The sequence below is a fragment of the Coturnix japonica genome, chromosome 6 (genome assembly GCF_001577835.2).
Source record: "Coturnix japonica isolate 7356 chromosome 6, Coturnix japonica 2.1, whole genome shotgun sequence".
Taxonomy (NCBI): Eukaryota; Metazoa; Chordata; class Aves; order Galliformes; family Phasianidae; genus Coturnix; species Coturnix japonica.
Genome location: NC_029521.1, coordinates 7,924,799 through 7,940,333, shown reverse-complemented (window position 1 = coordinate 7,940,333; position 15,535 = coordinate 7,924,799). Strand labels below are relative to the sequence as shown.

Genomic DNA, 15,535 nt, shown 5'->3' with positions numbered 1-15,535 from the left:
CTGCAGCCAGAGGAAATGTAATTAGTACACTCCAAGAACTATATATTTCAGTTATATAGTAGTTTCTTTACCACACAGTCTGGTCTGGAAAATGTTTCAGTTCTAGCAATGGAGAAACTAACTACAAGACTGATTTACACTTGATAGCAGTTGTCTTTAAAAAACTCATACTAAATAAGTCTTATACTAATTGGTTTGAGGCACAAGTATTGATAAATGGCAACATTTCAATTTCAATTAATATTCATTAGATACACTAATCTCACTTAACACCTGCAGCTCCCATCTTTAGAACTGAAATAACATTCTCACAGTTATTTATAACACACATTTTGGGGGCAAAAACACACACAGTTCCAAGAAAGACAACGAGGTAAAAGAATTGTTATTATGATGAAGTAAGTAACCTACATTTACAGTTAGTTTATAGTCCTTGTGTATGTGTGTTTTTAATGAGCTTGAATCTCAGTACTTTTGGAATGGAGCTTCTACACTTTATGGTTTTTTGAAGTATTGTCACAAAGTAGGTGGTGGGGTTTGACTGAGCGCAGTCTGTGAATCTCAGTGGCCCTGTGACTGCCAAGCAAAGGAAATCATGGTTTACTTGCTTTTGAAATATTTAATCTTACACAACTCTATATGAGAATAGGAGAAGTTCTTCTGCCACTGAGCTACTGAGCAGTCCTAAACCTTTGGGGTTTATCTGCCAAAAGAAGTTATGCACTTGAATCTACACAGTATTTGAATAGGAAATGGATGCTTATATCCCCTAAGGCTTTTCTGAAATTCTCAGATGTAAAAAGGTATGTCTTAAACAACTCCATTTGTTTCGATCTTTCTCCAGTTTTTAAAATTCTGAGGTCAAGAACTCTTAATTTCAGCACATGATACATGGTTGTAGGACAGAAAACAGAAATACAGTGCCTAACCACAGAGGAAGTCCACCAGCCACCCCAGTTCCTTCTTAACAAATTAATTACCTCTTGAAGAAGATAATAGCAGAAAAGAAAACCCATAGTGTAATGCTACTTTTTCTTTCCCTGTAGTCAAAGAAGTTATATTAACCAGTTCTAAAATAGTTCTGGGGACTGAGATTTTCTGTGGAGTTTAACAGATTTAAGTAAGTTCAAAGTGGATTTTTCTTAACAATAAGAAAAACCCACATTTAATTAACATTTGTCTGTTTATCTCCCTTCTAGTTCATTACTGAGACTCAATTTAATCTGCAAATGTATAATACTGAGGAATCAGCTCAATGAAAATCTCCATGGAGCTGCACAGAAATTTCTCTTCACATTTTCTGCAAAGTCTTTGCCTGTATTTCCACATGTGAAACTAAAAAATATTACATGTGCTATCATTTTACTTCTTTAGTGCCTTCATAGCTTCCACTGAAAATAATAACAATAATGATACTAAAGGGTGAGGGAGGAGAGAGGAGTGATTAATTCTATCCCTTAGCCAGGTGCCTGTATTGAATTCTTTCTGACACATCTGTGTCTAATGTATTCCTTAAATAACACCAGTACTAGACACTGTACTGTTTTTTCTGGCAATCTTTTTTCATGCTTTCTGATACATATGGGATCTAATTAAGAGTTTGGATTATTTTTTTTTTTTTTTCCTGAAAAGTCTGTACCTATAAAGCTTCCTTTTTTGCTACTGCTCATAGCTCAGTCTTTTTGGCAAGGAAGACTTTTTTGTTGTTTGTTTGTTTTGTTTTAATTTCTAATCATCTATTCCTTTACTTGGATTCCTGACATAACAGCAGTGACTGACAAAACAGATGTGGCTGGATGGGAGCCAGATGGAAGGATAACATACCACCACTAGAGACTGCTTTTCATCATGCTGTGCAGGGCAGCAGGTATCCCTGCTTTGGCACAGTGCTGTGGCTCTTTCCCATCACATTCCTTGATACATTACACATACCTACCAGCACGTGACAGGCTGACTGCATGTCACACACTGGAAATAAAGATATTACTAAGGACTGCAGTAGTACAGTACATTTTATCTGGGCAAATAAAAATATGAATCACAAGAAATCCTGCTACATCACAAAAACAAGTTTTACATTGCATACATAATTGCATAATTAATGTTAATTCTAGAATAATGAACACTAAACAAATTAAGCAATGAGTTATAAAAGGTGATGAAAACAAAGATGAGAGTACTGAGATTTAATCTTGGCTCCTACAAAAGCACTGTGAGCAAGGGCATGCTGCAACACAGTCTAATGCTCTTCTATTTTTATATTAATTAGACTACATTTATCCAGCATTTCTTAAAAAAAAAACAAAAAACAAGGGTTTTGCATAAAGCCTTTTGAAGTCATAATTTTGTCCCAGACTGCCTTACACAAATCAGCCCAAATTACGCATTTATAACACAGCTGAGGAAAATGACGGTTGCCTCCACATCCACATCCCAAAGATTAACCACAAAAAGTTGACTTTAATTAAAAATGTTTTTCATTCTTACCTTTAAAAAACTCTGGAAAGAAGCTTGTCCTTTCTGCCATAGTCATCATTTTTTCCACTCGCTTCAACAGGACAGAGTTGACATACCTCTGTTACAACAGAAAAAAGAAAATATACAGTGAAGAAAAAGCCCTGAAAAGTGTCTGAGGGCTACTGTTTAAAAGGTGGGAAGAATAGAAATGTCATTAAAAAACCTTAGCAGGGCTGGCTTGAATATTTCTCTTCCAGAAAAAGGGACTGGTATGAGAAGCCTGGCAGAAAGGATTCATTGTGGGGCAGGATGCAGAGATGGTGCAGAAGGAATCTAAAGCTTGAAGGACACAGGCAGAGCATTCTCCAGTCATTGGATGAATTCCCACCGCAGCTTGTAATTGAACGCAACTTCTACAGTCTGTGCCAGAGATTATCTGTGAAACCTTAGAGTAGAGGGTCCTGTCCTTCTGGAGCTGCTACAATTGTGCCCAAATCCCCACTGCAGCACCTCAGTGCTTTAAGACAACATAAGTAACTGTTTCAAATTATTCATTCAAGCTTTACAGATCAGTGTTTACTTGCTGACCTCCGTTACCCAGCAAATATGTGCCATGTCTGCTGCACAGAAAGGGAAAGTATAAAGTGTTTTTATTGCAATATACATTATTATTATTCCTGTATTTGAATTTTACAGGAGGCTTGTCAGAAAGATTTGGAGGCAAAGTATTCTGCAGTCAAAACACATTCCTCTAAATATCAGTGATCCCTTAAACCATACACGTACAATTTTCCAAACCCACATAATCACTTAATCCCCACCTCTGTTCCGGTTTAGCACATGCTGTCTGATACAGTCTTGTTGTTGGCAGAAAGTAATATGAATAAAGAACAACAGCTATATCCATTACTTTTGGCTTGTATGGTAAAGATTTATATACAAGCAGCACAAGTACAAAGTTCTATTATTCCAGTCTTGAAACTGAAATAAATCATAAGCTTCAACATGAGGAAGTGAACATAATTCAGCCTACTAGTTGTGTTATAGGAATAATGTCTCAGAGTTAGATTAGAATCCACAAAAGATTTGTTCTGCCCTGATTCACGTGGAATGCTAAACAACATATTTATTCTCTATTCTAAGTGATTCAAATCAAGACAGTAAGTTTCTGTTCCATTTTGCTTTTAGTATCATCAAAAACAAATGTTTTGAAATCAATTCCTAGAGAATATCAGTTTATCAAAACTAGCAAAATATGTAAGATAAGTCCCTGGCTATGCAGTTAGGAACAATTTTTTTAAAGACATGAAAAGCCAGAATCCACATTGCTTTGATAAATGCACATCCAACAGTTTCACCTACATAGGTGGCCATTGATTTGGAGAATTAATGTTGCCTGTGCTCGTAGAACTGCAATACCACTCCCAGTGAGCTGCCAAAACAGTGATAACAGAATCACAGAATGGCCTGGGTTGAAAAGGACCACAAAGATCATCCAGTTCCAACCAGCCTGCCATGTGCAGGGTCACCAAACACCAGACCAGGCTGCCCAGAGCCACATCCAGCCTGGCCTTGAATGCCTCCAGGGATGGGACATCCACAACCTCCTTGGACAACCTGTTCCAGAGTGTCACCACCCTCTGGGTGAAAAAATTCCTCAGAGTATCTAACCTAAACCTCCCCTATATCAGTTTAAAACCATTCCCCTTGTCCTGTCTATATCCAACCTTGTCAACAGCCATTCCCCCTCCTGTTTATATGCTCCCTACAATTACTTGAAGGCCACAGTGAGATCTCCCTGCAGCTTTCTCTTCACCAAGCTAAACAAGCACGGTTCCCTCAACCTTTCTTCATAGCAGAGGTGCACCAGCTTGCATCAGTTATGCAGTGACTTACAGTATTTAAAGCAGAAAGGAATGAAAAGAGAAAACTGTAACTCAAGTATTCAAATTTGTTGAAAAAAAAAACAATCCAAAGAGTTCTCACTAAGAGAATCAGAAAAACATCAGGAAAGCGTGAAATTCTGCTTTGGAAAAAGGAGGAAAAGAGAAGGGTATTTTTTGTGGAAGCAGTCTTTACTGACAAAGAACGGGCAAACATCAGATGCTGAAAGAGGATCTTGTCTTCTTCTGACTTCTTTACTACTATGTTACATAACATACAACACTGCTGACTACGTTTCTTCCCATCTCCAGAACAGGATGCTTGTGCAACTTCAGCTTCTGCCATCTGCCTTTATAAATGCTACCACTGGTTTTCAGTGCATTAATTGATTTATATTCTTGGATGCATAGTAAATGCATTAAACAGGTGTTTAGAAGAATTTCATTTTTGAGCAACAGGTATTCTGACTTAAGAGCCATGATTTCATGTCAATTTTCTATTAGATCGACTGTCACTTATCTCTTATGAGCAATTATTAATATCACGTTCTATTTTCATCACGTCTATTGAGCTCTGGATGTCTCAAGGCCTTGTTAAATTAAGCAGCAGAATGATATAGTGGAAAGACAGCATTCACTATGCTAATTTAATACAGAAAATAATGAAGTTTTGCTTATATAATGCTGTATACTGAGCTCAGCAACTCCCTCCCAATAAATAAATAATTAAACAGAGTTTATAAATTAGAAAAGCTAAAAATTAAACAGTGCACAAATACATTTTGAAGAATTCACACATAGGGAGATTTGTTGGGTATAGTAAGAACTAAGAAGGCAAGTTTCTGTGATCAAGAGCAGATGACGCTGAAAACAATGAATAATTTATATCAGACAGCAAGATAGCAAGGTGCCTCTTGTTAGCAACAGAAATTTTCCTTTGGTGATCATAACTTCTTTACAAGCACAGAAATATGGAAACGTATACATGCAAAAATTAGTATTTTACAGAACAGGTGGAAAAAATATCATTATAAAGCCCACTTTATTTTTATTTCTCTCAGCTAGACATGCAATGTCTGTACCTGCAATGCATATACAAGAAAAAATACACAAGCAAATGCTAACCACAACTCAACAGTAGGGAAGTTACAAAGAACTAGCAATAACTTTTAAAAAATAAATAAATAAAAGAATGTAATTTAGTCATGTTTCCTGTCACCAAGGAAGCAGAAACAAAAAATCTTATTTTATTTTAGTTTTCTAAAACTAAATTGTTTAGAGCAGACCCTTAGATAACCTTGGAAAGGGAAAGGAAGCAAAAAAGAAAACCAAATGATTCTGAAGTAAAGGGAAAGAATCAAAAGAGAAGAACAAGAGATTGGTAGGGACTAGGCTAGAGCGGCTCGGACACGACAGTGCACTTCCAGCCACACAAGGAACTGACACTGAGCTACAGGATGTAGGATCCAGAGCTGAAACTGTGGAAAACTGCCCATCAAGCTGCCACTGCTCTTGCTGTCAAACTGGGGCCAGTAAGAAGGTGAGGAAAAAGGCTCAGGGCTGGATAGAGATTCATGTATGCTATGTACTCCTGCAACTGCAGAACACCTAATGCATATGTGGTGAATGAACATCTGCCAAGGTATTCCCTGCTAATAAACCATGTAACACAGCACGTCTCTGGGGAGTCTTGCTCTACCTCTTGCAAGGACTGGTGATGGGTGCAGCTGGGATTTACACTTTGGAGATGCAGGAGGGAACAGCTGAAGTTTGAAGTCTCTCCTTTTAAATCTCCATTGCTGACCTTGGAATATCTATACTATATTAAGGATTAATATTGACTACAGTTTGAACCTAGGTTTGGCAGGGCTGCTTTACTGCAGCTTCACTCCCCTTCCTGCGGTCTCTCTTTTTTTTTTTTTTGACAATGTTTTTTTTCACTACTTCAGAAATCTCCCTGTATTGTAGTACACAGTACTCACTCCAGCGAGGTAAACAAGGCTGAGCCATCACAGTACTGGATATTACCTGGCATCCATGAAACAGGACTTTAGTCAGACAAATCCATTTCAACTTAATGGTCCAAATTTCTTGGCTAAATGATAAAGGTTACTGGGGAAAACAAACAAACAAACAAACAACAAAATCAGGATGTCTATATTTAGCAGTCAACAGAAAGCAAGAACTTTCTTCCACCCTGTATGTCAGTTAGCTCTGTACATCAGTGAAGTGACTGGCAGAGTGCTCAGTGCTCCTTAGATTGTTACAGCCCCTCACTTTTGTTATTAAAATACCAGCATCAGACTTTAAACACCTCAAATACATTTCACTCAGTTAAGAGGCTGGTGATTTAGATGATGTTTTAAAGATCGTTAAATGTTCCTAGCTCTTTTCCTTTACTGCTTCAGTCTCACAGATATAGAGTGACTTAAATATGAGTAAGCACTCACGGGTGCTTCAAGAAAGCAATACTAATTAAAATACATCTAACAGAACTACCTTAGGTTTGGCTTTTAAGCAGGTCCTTTTCTGACCGTGTCATAAATCTGGCCTAAAAGCATGCTGAATACACAAAGCTCAGCCTGCTCATAATTGAATCAACGAACAGGCTTCTTACAGAGAGAGGGCTAAATGAATCTGAGATTTTTCATTCCCAGTTTTTCTCCCAGCATTACCTTTAAATTCATTTTGTATTTTTAAAGCTCTAGCATTCTTTTTGAAGGATAAGGACAAAGTTTTTGTAGAATTTAAGACAACTGGTCAAGAGTTCAATAAACCTTCACCAACAATATTTTTCCATTTTTTAAAATTCTGTCTGTAATGAACTTGGTTGTCTTGTTAGTGGCAGAAAGGTTTGGACTCAGAATTGTTAAGTTCAGTAGGGAAAATTGGAGGTAATTTCTGCACAGTATATGTGTCCAGAAGGACCCAAATGAAAACTTAGCTCACTATACGCCATGAAAGGTGGATGGCTCTTCAGTGGTGATGGTTTGTGCAGGTGTTAAAAGCTCTAGAAGCAATGTCAGCCAGGATTTTCTTCTCAAATGTATTGTGCCCCTCTTCATGCATACCAGGACAGGTGCAAAAATAATAGAATCATGGAATCATAATATCACTGAGGTTGGATAAGACCTCTAAGATCATCCAGTCCAACCATCCTCCTATCACTAATATTACCCATTAAACGATGTCCCTCAATGCAATGCCTAAAAGTTGCTTGAACACCTCTAGAGAAGGTGACTCCACCACCTCTCTGGAAAGCCTGTTCCAGTGCCTGACCACTCTCTCAGGGAAGACGTATTTCCTAACATCCAACCTGAATCTCTACTGGTAAAACCTCTAGTTACATGGGAGAAGAGGCTGACACCCACCTCACCACAGCCTCCCTTCAGGCAGTTGTAGAGAGTGACGAGGTCTCCCCTGAGACTCTTCTCCAGAGTGAACAAACAATCCAGTTCCCTCAGCCACTCCTTATAAGAATTGTGTTCCAGAACCCTCACAGCTCTGTTGCCCCTCTTCTGAACATGCTTCAGGGCCTCAGCGTCCTTCCTGTAGTGAGGAACCCAAAACTCAACACAGCACTCGAGGTATGGCATCAACAGAGCCAGAGGGATGGTCATTACCCTGCTCCTACTGGCTATACTATTTCTGATACAAGCCAGGATGCCACTGGCCTTCTAAGCCACCTGGGCACACTGCTGGCTCATACTCAGCTGATCATCAACCAGTACACTCAGGTCTGTTTCCTCTATATAGTCTTCCAGCCACTCTGCTCCAAGCCCATAGTGTTGCCTGGAGTTGCTTTGGTCAAAGTGTAGGACCTGGCACTTGGTCTTCTTCAGGCATTCCAATTATTTTTCTTTCCTTGTCTAAATGTCATTAGAAATACAGTTTTCCTTCTCATTGTATATATAGTTACAAGACATAATTTAAGCAATGCATTAGTACATAAAGCTGAAAACTCCTGGAAAACATTAGAGCTCTGAACTTCTACTGACTGTGTGTGTAATATTCACACACAGAAGTTGACTCAGTATACTTAAGAACAGAATGAAACATCTGATATTTACCATTTAACTTAAATCCCATCAAAAACTAACATAGTATATACAGTTTTCCATAAAGTACCTCATCCACTAGTCCAGCAATATAATACCGTCTGTTGAGGTCTTTATTGCTGTCACAGAATACATGCAGAAAGAGCAAAAGCACATAACTTTTATGTCATACCGTGTATGGAAACTGTTGGGCCATTAAATCAAACCAAAAATTCATAACAGAACTATAATACAACTGAAATTTCTTTCATGGAATAGCACTCATAAAATCACTGAAGAAAAAGAACCTAAAGGCAGATGCATGTGCATAGATGACTTCAATGCATGCACTACTTTTTAATATGCAATTTTTCAATGGAATTTATTATCTACACATGGAAGTAACAGCAATCTTCACAATTTTTAATGAATCTTGCTGCTGATTCAAAGAACAGTCCACCTGCCACTCTTCTATGGAAAATTTCTTAGATTCAAATGCTTTTCTAGTAAGCAAAGTTATTGCAGAACACTATTTTGTAAATTATCACATTTTCTCTATTTCATTTTACTCTTTGCATTTTTACATCTCATGTTAACAATAATGAAAGAAAACCACCTTTCCCCTTAGCCGAGGATACCTTATTCTGAAGCACTTTCACTTCAACAACAAAAAAATAAATTGACATCTGAGATAAATCAAGCTTTACTGTTTCAAACACTATCGAGCTATTCTTCAAGGAATAAACGCTTGCTTTGCCTGGCTGTAGAGAAACATAATTGTATGTATAAACACATGAGACAACCCTGGAGACACTCAAGGTCAACCTGGATGGGGCTCTGATGTAGCTGTAGGCATTCCTGTTCAATGCAGGGAAGTTGGATGAGATGACCTTTAAGGGTCCTCACCAACTAAACTGATTCTATGATTCTTCATACATGTGTGTATGTACGCATTCCTGGCCTCTGAAAGCAGGCAGAAGTATAATAAACACTTTATTATAAATAATTCTTTTTCAAAGTCTAAGTACTTTGCTATTTCCACTTACAATTTTTCCCTTGTAATTTCAGCAGGTACACCCACTCATTTCCACTAGCTGCCTTCCACTTACCATACAGAAGTGTAATAATTTCCCCTAATAGTTCTTGACTATATTTTATAATAAGATAATGATAACATAAGGAATATAGCACTCTTTAATAACAATTTTCATTAATTACAGTTTTAGGTACTAAAAAAACTAAAGCACACACTTTCTTCTCATGGAAATGAAAGACACTCAAACATAAACATTTTCTGAAACAATGACTGATTTAAGACACACATGAAAATATTCCTGAAATGGAGCATGCTGCAGTTCATACTGTGTGCTTCACCTCATGGCCAGTTCACAAAACACATTTAATAGTTCAGGAACACAGCTTAATGTCAGACCTGTCAAGCTGAGCCATAGTGTTCAAGTCTTAATACAGCTCTGCTAGTTCAGGAATGTGTCAGTGCTCACCACATACTTCAGCCCAACAGGAACCCCATTATCACTCCTGTTTCTCTGAAGTTTCTCCTGCAGGGAAACATGCACCTAGTATTTTGCATGTACATTAAACATGTTTCATATTTATTTCCCAAAAGGACTATTTCTTCCCTGTTAGGAGACACTGCCACGTTTACAGATAATACAGATTTTGAATACTTCATGTAGATTCTTGCATCTTTTATAAACAGTATCTATGATTGTGACACTATACCTTCCGGAATAACAACACAGCTAGCAATAATTCAACCTTTAGGGAAAAAAAAGCCAAGATATTGTTTTCCATACCAAAACATACTGGATAGACTTGAGAAAAGTAGTTAAATAGTATTGCCAAGTACTTGCAAATAGTCGTTCCCTAGTTTGATGTTGTTTCCGTTGTCACTGTTTGTACAAAAAGAAAAAATACAAGAGAAGACTAGAGAATACCGAAGAATGTGTGATTTTACCTAGGAGGTCTAATTTGTCAGTACCACACCATGTGCTACGAAGGCAGCACAGAGCAGAAAGCTTATCTAGCACTCCCATCAGATATCAAAAACAAACAAACAAATGGAAACAGAAATAGTTCCTGAACCTTCCACTCAAGGAACAACAGTAATTAGTGGTAAAAACCTACACCATCTGTTCTTATATAACGTGCTTCTCTGTTTTAACAGACTAGAGTCAAGGGTGACCATTTTTACAGGAAGTTCTATTCAACATTAATAGAACTTGCCAACCTTCCAAGTAGGCACCCCATGAAACGTGAACTGTTATGGTCATAAAAATATCATTCCTGCATGTTAAAATTCTGGAAGGGTTGAGTGGTTTTGCAAACTGTCAGATTGAAGAGAGACTCCTGTAAGATGTAGGAAGTACAGAGAAACTCAATGCCTCTGCTTCCAAACTAACCCAAGTATGGCTCAAACACAATTTATGTTTTGGGAGCTCATTACCTTCCATAAAAGAATGCATCCATTAATGCATTACTGTTCATTAAAGGTATATAGGTGTGAAATGGAGGAAAAATTACCTTCAGATAATATGTAAATTAATATGCTGCCTGGCATACATATGGAAAAGCTGGCAGATGCCTTCTGAGTCCTGCGTGCTCATTTGAATATCGAATCCAGCTTAGTAAATGGCTTTTTAGCAGTATCTACCCTCTTAGGTTGATCTGCTCTTAGAGCAGATGCTACCCGGCCTCTTTTTTAAGACATCTTTCTTATAGGTTAGCAAGGGAATTAAGGTCTAGCCATGCCTATGAGTTTTGACTATCTGTGGTTCATGAGATCATTTTTAACTAGTTCCTTACTGCTGGCAGCTCCTGTAAAGCTTCCTATATTTCTTTGCCAATGAGGCCTAGAGCAGTATCCCTCCTTGATGTCAAAGTGCTGGGTTACAATGCCCTCTCCACATTACCTCTTGTTTTGGCTGCTTCAGCAGTTGGTCCCATTGGCAGTGTGCTGTCTGCTGCAGGAGCAGCATCTCTGTTCTCTTCTCACCTGCACAGACCTCAGTCCTACAGTCAGCACATGCAATGGGAAAACAGTGGCCAAAGAGCCAAAGCAGTTTAAGCTCAAACTCCAAGCAAGATATGTCTGCCCAGGATTTAAGGCTACTGTCCCCACAATACATATTCATGTTTTATAGAACTCCAGGTCTGGTTCTGATTCAATCAGCACTTTGGAAGTTTTTTAGTCAAATTAACAAACGAACTTCTCATTAGCCTACAGATCAAGCTCTCCTTTCTGCCTGCTGACAGCTGCTACCTCTGTTTCCACTGAACTCCTCTGGTACAGTGTTTTGGCTCTACTTCAACTCCACACTCCCTGGTTGTTATTAGTTTTTGGTGGGAACACCTTGAGCTCACCCTGCCATCACCACTGCTCCTTACACCTCATTTTTTTCTCTTGCCTGAGACAGCTGCTGTACCAGTCTTCTAGCCTGTGGCATAGTTTTCTATCATGGGACTACTAGTCATTCAATTTCTCATAGTAGGAGACTCATAAAACATCTTCTCTGCCTTTCTGTCCTTTTCAGCAGCCTTGCCATATGCTTTTGAACCCCCAAAACATCCTCCAGATTATCCATATAGTATGAGAAACTCTGAAAGAATGGCATTGGCCTCAGACAGAGTACATATGTCCTCTTCCAGTCCTTTTTTAAAATTATTTCTAAGGAGGGACTGTGTGCCAGTATGCTTTCTAATTCCAGTTCAGTTTTGCGTGCTCGATAAATTAATTTACCCATAAATATAATAAGCATTAAAGTGACAGATACACTCATTAGCATGGTTGAATGCATGCCTACAGATTAAGGTAAAGAAAAGTAAGAAATAGGAGAGAGTTGGGCTCTTTCTGTAGAATATCTGGAGACTTACTGTTACAACACCTCACGTAATCCCAGCTCCATTGCTAGTGAGATTCCTTCTTTGAAGGCTCTTTTCAGTTTGTAATTAAATAACTATGCTTATCCAATTTCCTTTTCTGCAACTTCAGTCATGTTAGGATTCAGAACAGACCCTCACATTCAGATCTCACTCCCTGTGAGCCTAAAGACCCTGTCATTATTGCTCAACACTTGATCCTCAAACATTCCAGAATCCTTCTTGCAGATAATTACTCCATATTTTACTTCTACATGTTATGTATGTGAACTGACGCCAATGGAAGACTACTGGTATCAGGAGCTTTAGATTTCTGAAAGAATGGGCCGATAGAACATATGGATATCCTGGATATTAATTTAATGGCTTTGTGTATCAGTTGATCAGCTAAGTAAAAAGAATACATATTTTGTTGAGTATGTTAGTTTTGTGTTGTTTTTCAAACCCTTGTAATGACTTTCCAGCTAACATATAATCCTCCCATGATCTGTGAAAGCTACACAAAATGAACTACATGAAACTACTGGAGTGCCTTACTTTGTTATCTTGTTACCTCATAGCTGGAAAATCAATTTTAAAAGGCTTCTGATTACACCCAGAAACATTATCTTCTGCACATCAAGAAACATCACTGTACCCTACTGATATTTTCTCATACTAATCTGCTGCTTGCAAAGAATGAACAAGATGGCAATGTTTTCCTAATATCTGCAAAAATCCCCTATTATTATTAGCAAGACAATGAGACAGTAAAAGCCATCTGATAACCTTTAATAATATCTTGGCCACCAGTAGGCTTTCAAGCTAATAACCACTTACTTATTTTGAAAGTATTTCTGAAAACTCCTACCACTTTTTCAATCAATTACCACAGTGATTGATGCAGCACTATGTAGCTAATTATCTTCTATATGCATCTCTTTAAGATTAAGCTTTTAAAAACACAATTTGCTAGACTGATTATATAATAAACATATTAATAATGCTAAAACGAACATTTATCCACAGTAATTCTACCATGTAAAATAAATAAGAAAGAAAAATCCCACACTATTCTAAGTAGAAAGAAACACTCATTAACACCAATTCATTAATTTGATTGCAAACATTTCCTTCAGTGATTAGCAACATCCTTATCTTATCAGACAGTAAGGCATGTCTAAAAGAGAACACCTACCCAAATGCAATAGTTAGCACTAGAAATGTAAAACTGCATGAACTGCTACTAAAGGACAGCTACTAATGGTGTGACTGAGGTATCACAACTTTTCCTCCTGGCTGGAAGACAGGTTCTCCTGACTTGAAGACAGGTTCTCCTGACTTTATTCACATTAAATGACACCCTGACTCATGGAAGTGAGTACTGTTTTCTCCCCACTGAACAGAGGCAACAAGCTTGCTTCTAGACAAAGAATGTGAAAGCTGCAAGATTCAGCTTTGACTTTGCCATGCTTTTCCTGCTTAAGATCTCTCTGACAAGATCAATATATGAAAACCAAAAAACTAGCAATAGTAAGCAGACAAATCAAGATTAATTTGTCCTGTTTGTGGAAAGAAAATTCTAACGTAATTCTAACATAGCCAAGAGAGCTTTACAAAAGCGTAGTCCTGATTCTTTGCTATAAGAAGAAATACTGGAAGTATATTTGAAGAAGTTCTGAGAAAGAAAAAACAGAAGTTAATGAAATAAGCCTGGTCCTAATCAACAAGGAGAGAATTAAAAAAACAAAAAACAAAAACAAAACAAAAAACAACCAAGCTATATATGAATGCAGCATACATATTATGTTGCAAATGAAACTATAAACTGTGACTGCCAGACATCATGCAGGACGAGATATGTATTACTAATAACAGCTTTATAGTTTTACTTCAACAGTTTGGAAGTGAGCATTCAGTTCCACTTTAGTTTTTATTTAGCTATAGTAAATAAAATAAAATAAATAAAATAAAATAAAGCCTTTAAGAAGTTACAGGGAGAAAAGAGGAGTGAGAACAAGATGGAAAAAAAAAAAATAGTGATTTTTTTGGGCTGGAGGCAATGCCAAAAATTTCTTCACGTTTGTGTTATGGGTCATAAAAGTGAGGTTGTGTGAAGCAAATTATTATGTGCTAATGATGAAAAAATAGATACCCCAGAGTTAAAACGGCATTCATTTATTTTATGGGGCAGGAAGAAAACTCTGTACCCTTGGCAAACTTCAATTCTCAGGCCATTGTCACTGATACAATAGACATTCCCTTCAAGCACTGGAAGGCCTCAATGAAGTGTCCCTCGTTGTGGCCCCATTGTGTTATCCCTGAATATTTAAGGATGTGTTGACAGTGCCTGTACTACTAAAGGTCTGGCTTGAAACACTTCATATTCCATCTTTATTGAAATGATTTACTGGCAGAAGAAAAAAATTGCAGTCCCAGTCTGGAGTTGAGGTCTAATAATTCTTTCACATTGAAAATGTAATGTCTCTTTGCTCATCTCCAGTGTGGTGCCTCAGATACATTCAAGATGATTTATGGTCATAGCACACATCAATATGTACAATGTGTTGCTTTAAATTAATTTCTTATGAAACAATATCCTCTTCTAAATATTTTAATTTGGGGAACATTTTAGTTGGTTCTATTTAAGTCAAGACATGATTTAAACAGTGGTCTACACATTTCTCAAGTGGACACTGCTGCACTGATTTATCTTGAAATTCTGAACGCCCACTATAACCTGGATTATTGCAGTAGTTTTTCTAACACTCTCGGTATCAAACAATTGTTGATGAGCTGTATGTGAATAGCTCTTGCTGAATTACTTTAATATGATTCAACTATCAATTTGTAGACTGTCAAAGAGTTAAGCTTTATTGCACATTGTTAAAAAGATCCTCCTCCTGCAACAATTTTCATCTGTCTCCGACTTTTATACATTCTCACATTAATCTGCCAGTGGGGTAATGCTGTTTCCACTATTTTTCTTGTTGTAATTAAAAATATTTTAAAATAATGTTGACTTAAAAAGCTGTCAGAAAAAAATTAGTGACTCCACAGCAGGTCAGAATATAGATTGCTTTTCTAATGTGATGGGTACTACATTACTTGATGAAATGCAAATAGAAACAGCAAAATAGGCAGCCAAGGCTTTCCTATTTCATGTTGATTTTTTTTCCAGTCTTGCAAAAATCAACAACGCTATTCCTACTAATATTGATTTCACTAGTACAAAGATTTTTCTTCAGGGAAGTGAGTCTAATGAATACTTGGGTATCT

The 15,535-nt window shown here is 37.4% G+C and overlaps 2 long non-coding RNA genes across 3 annotated transcripts in view; one reads left to right on the top strand and one right to left on the bottom strand.

The window, feature by feature from the left end:
* The window catches only part of LOC107315680, a 130,027-nt gene extending 123,573 nt beyond the window's left edge, over positions 1-6,454 (bottom strand). For both annotated transcript variants that reach the window (XR_004307689.1, XR_004307688.1), the window contains exons 1-2: positions 6,369-6,454; positions 2,488-2,575 (exon numbers count right to left, since the gene is read on the bottom strand). This is a non-coding gene — a long non-coding RNA (uncharacterized LOC107315680). The remainder of the gene's footprint in view (positions 1-2,487; positions 2,576-6,368) is intronic.
* Positions 6,455-7,762: 1,308 nt separating this feature from the next.
* LOC107315658 overlaps positions 7,763-15,535 on the top strand; it is a 17,250-nt gene continuing 9,477 nt past the window's right edge. Inside the window, exon 1 of the long non-coding RNA XR_001556003.2 lies at positions 7,763-7,927. This is a non-coding gene — a long non-coding RNA (uncharacterized LOC107315658). The remainder of the gene's footprint in view (positions 7,928-15,535) is intronic.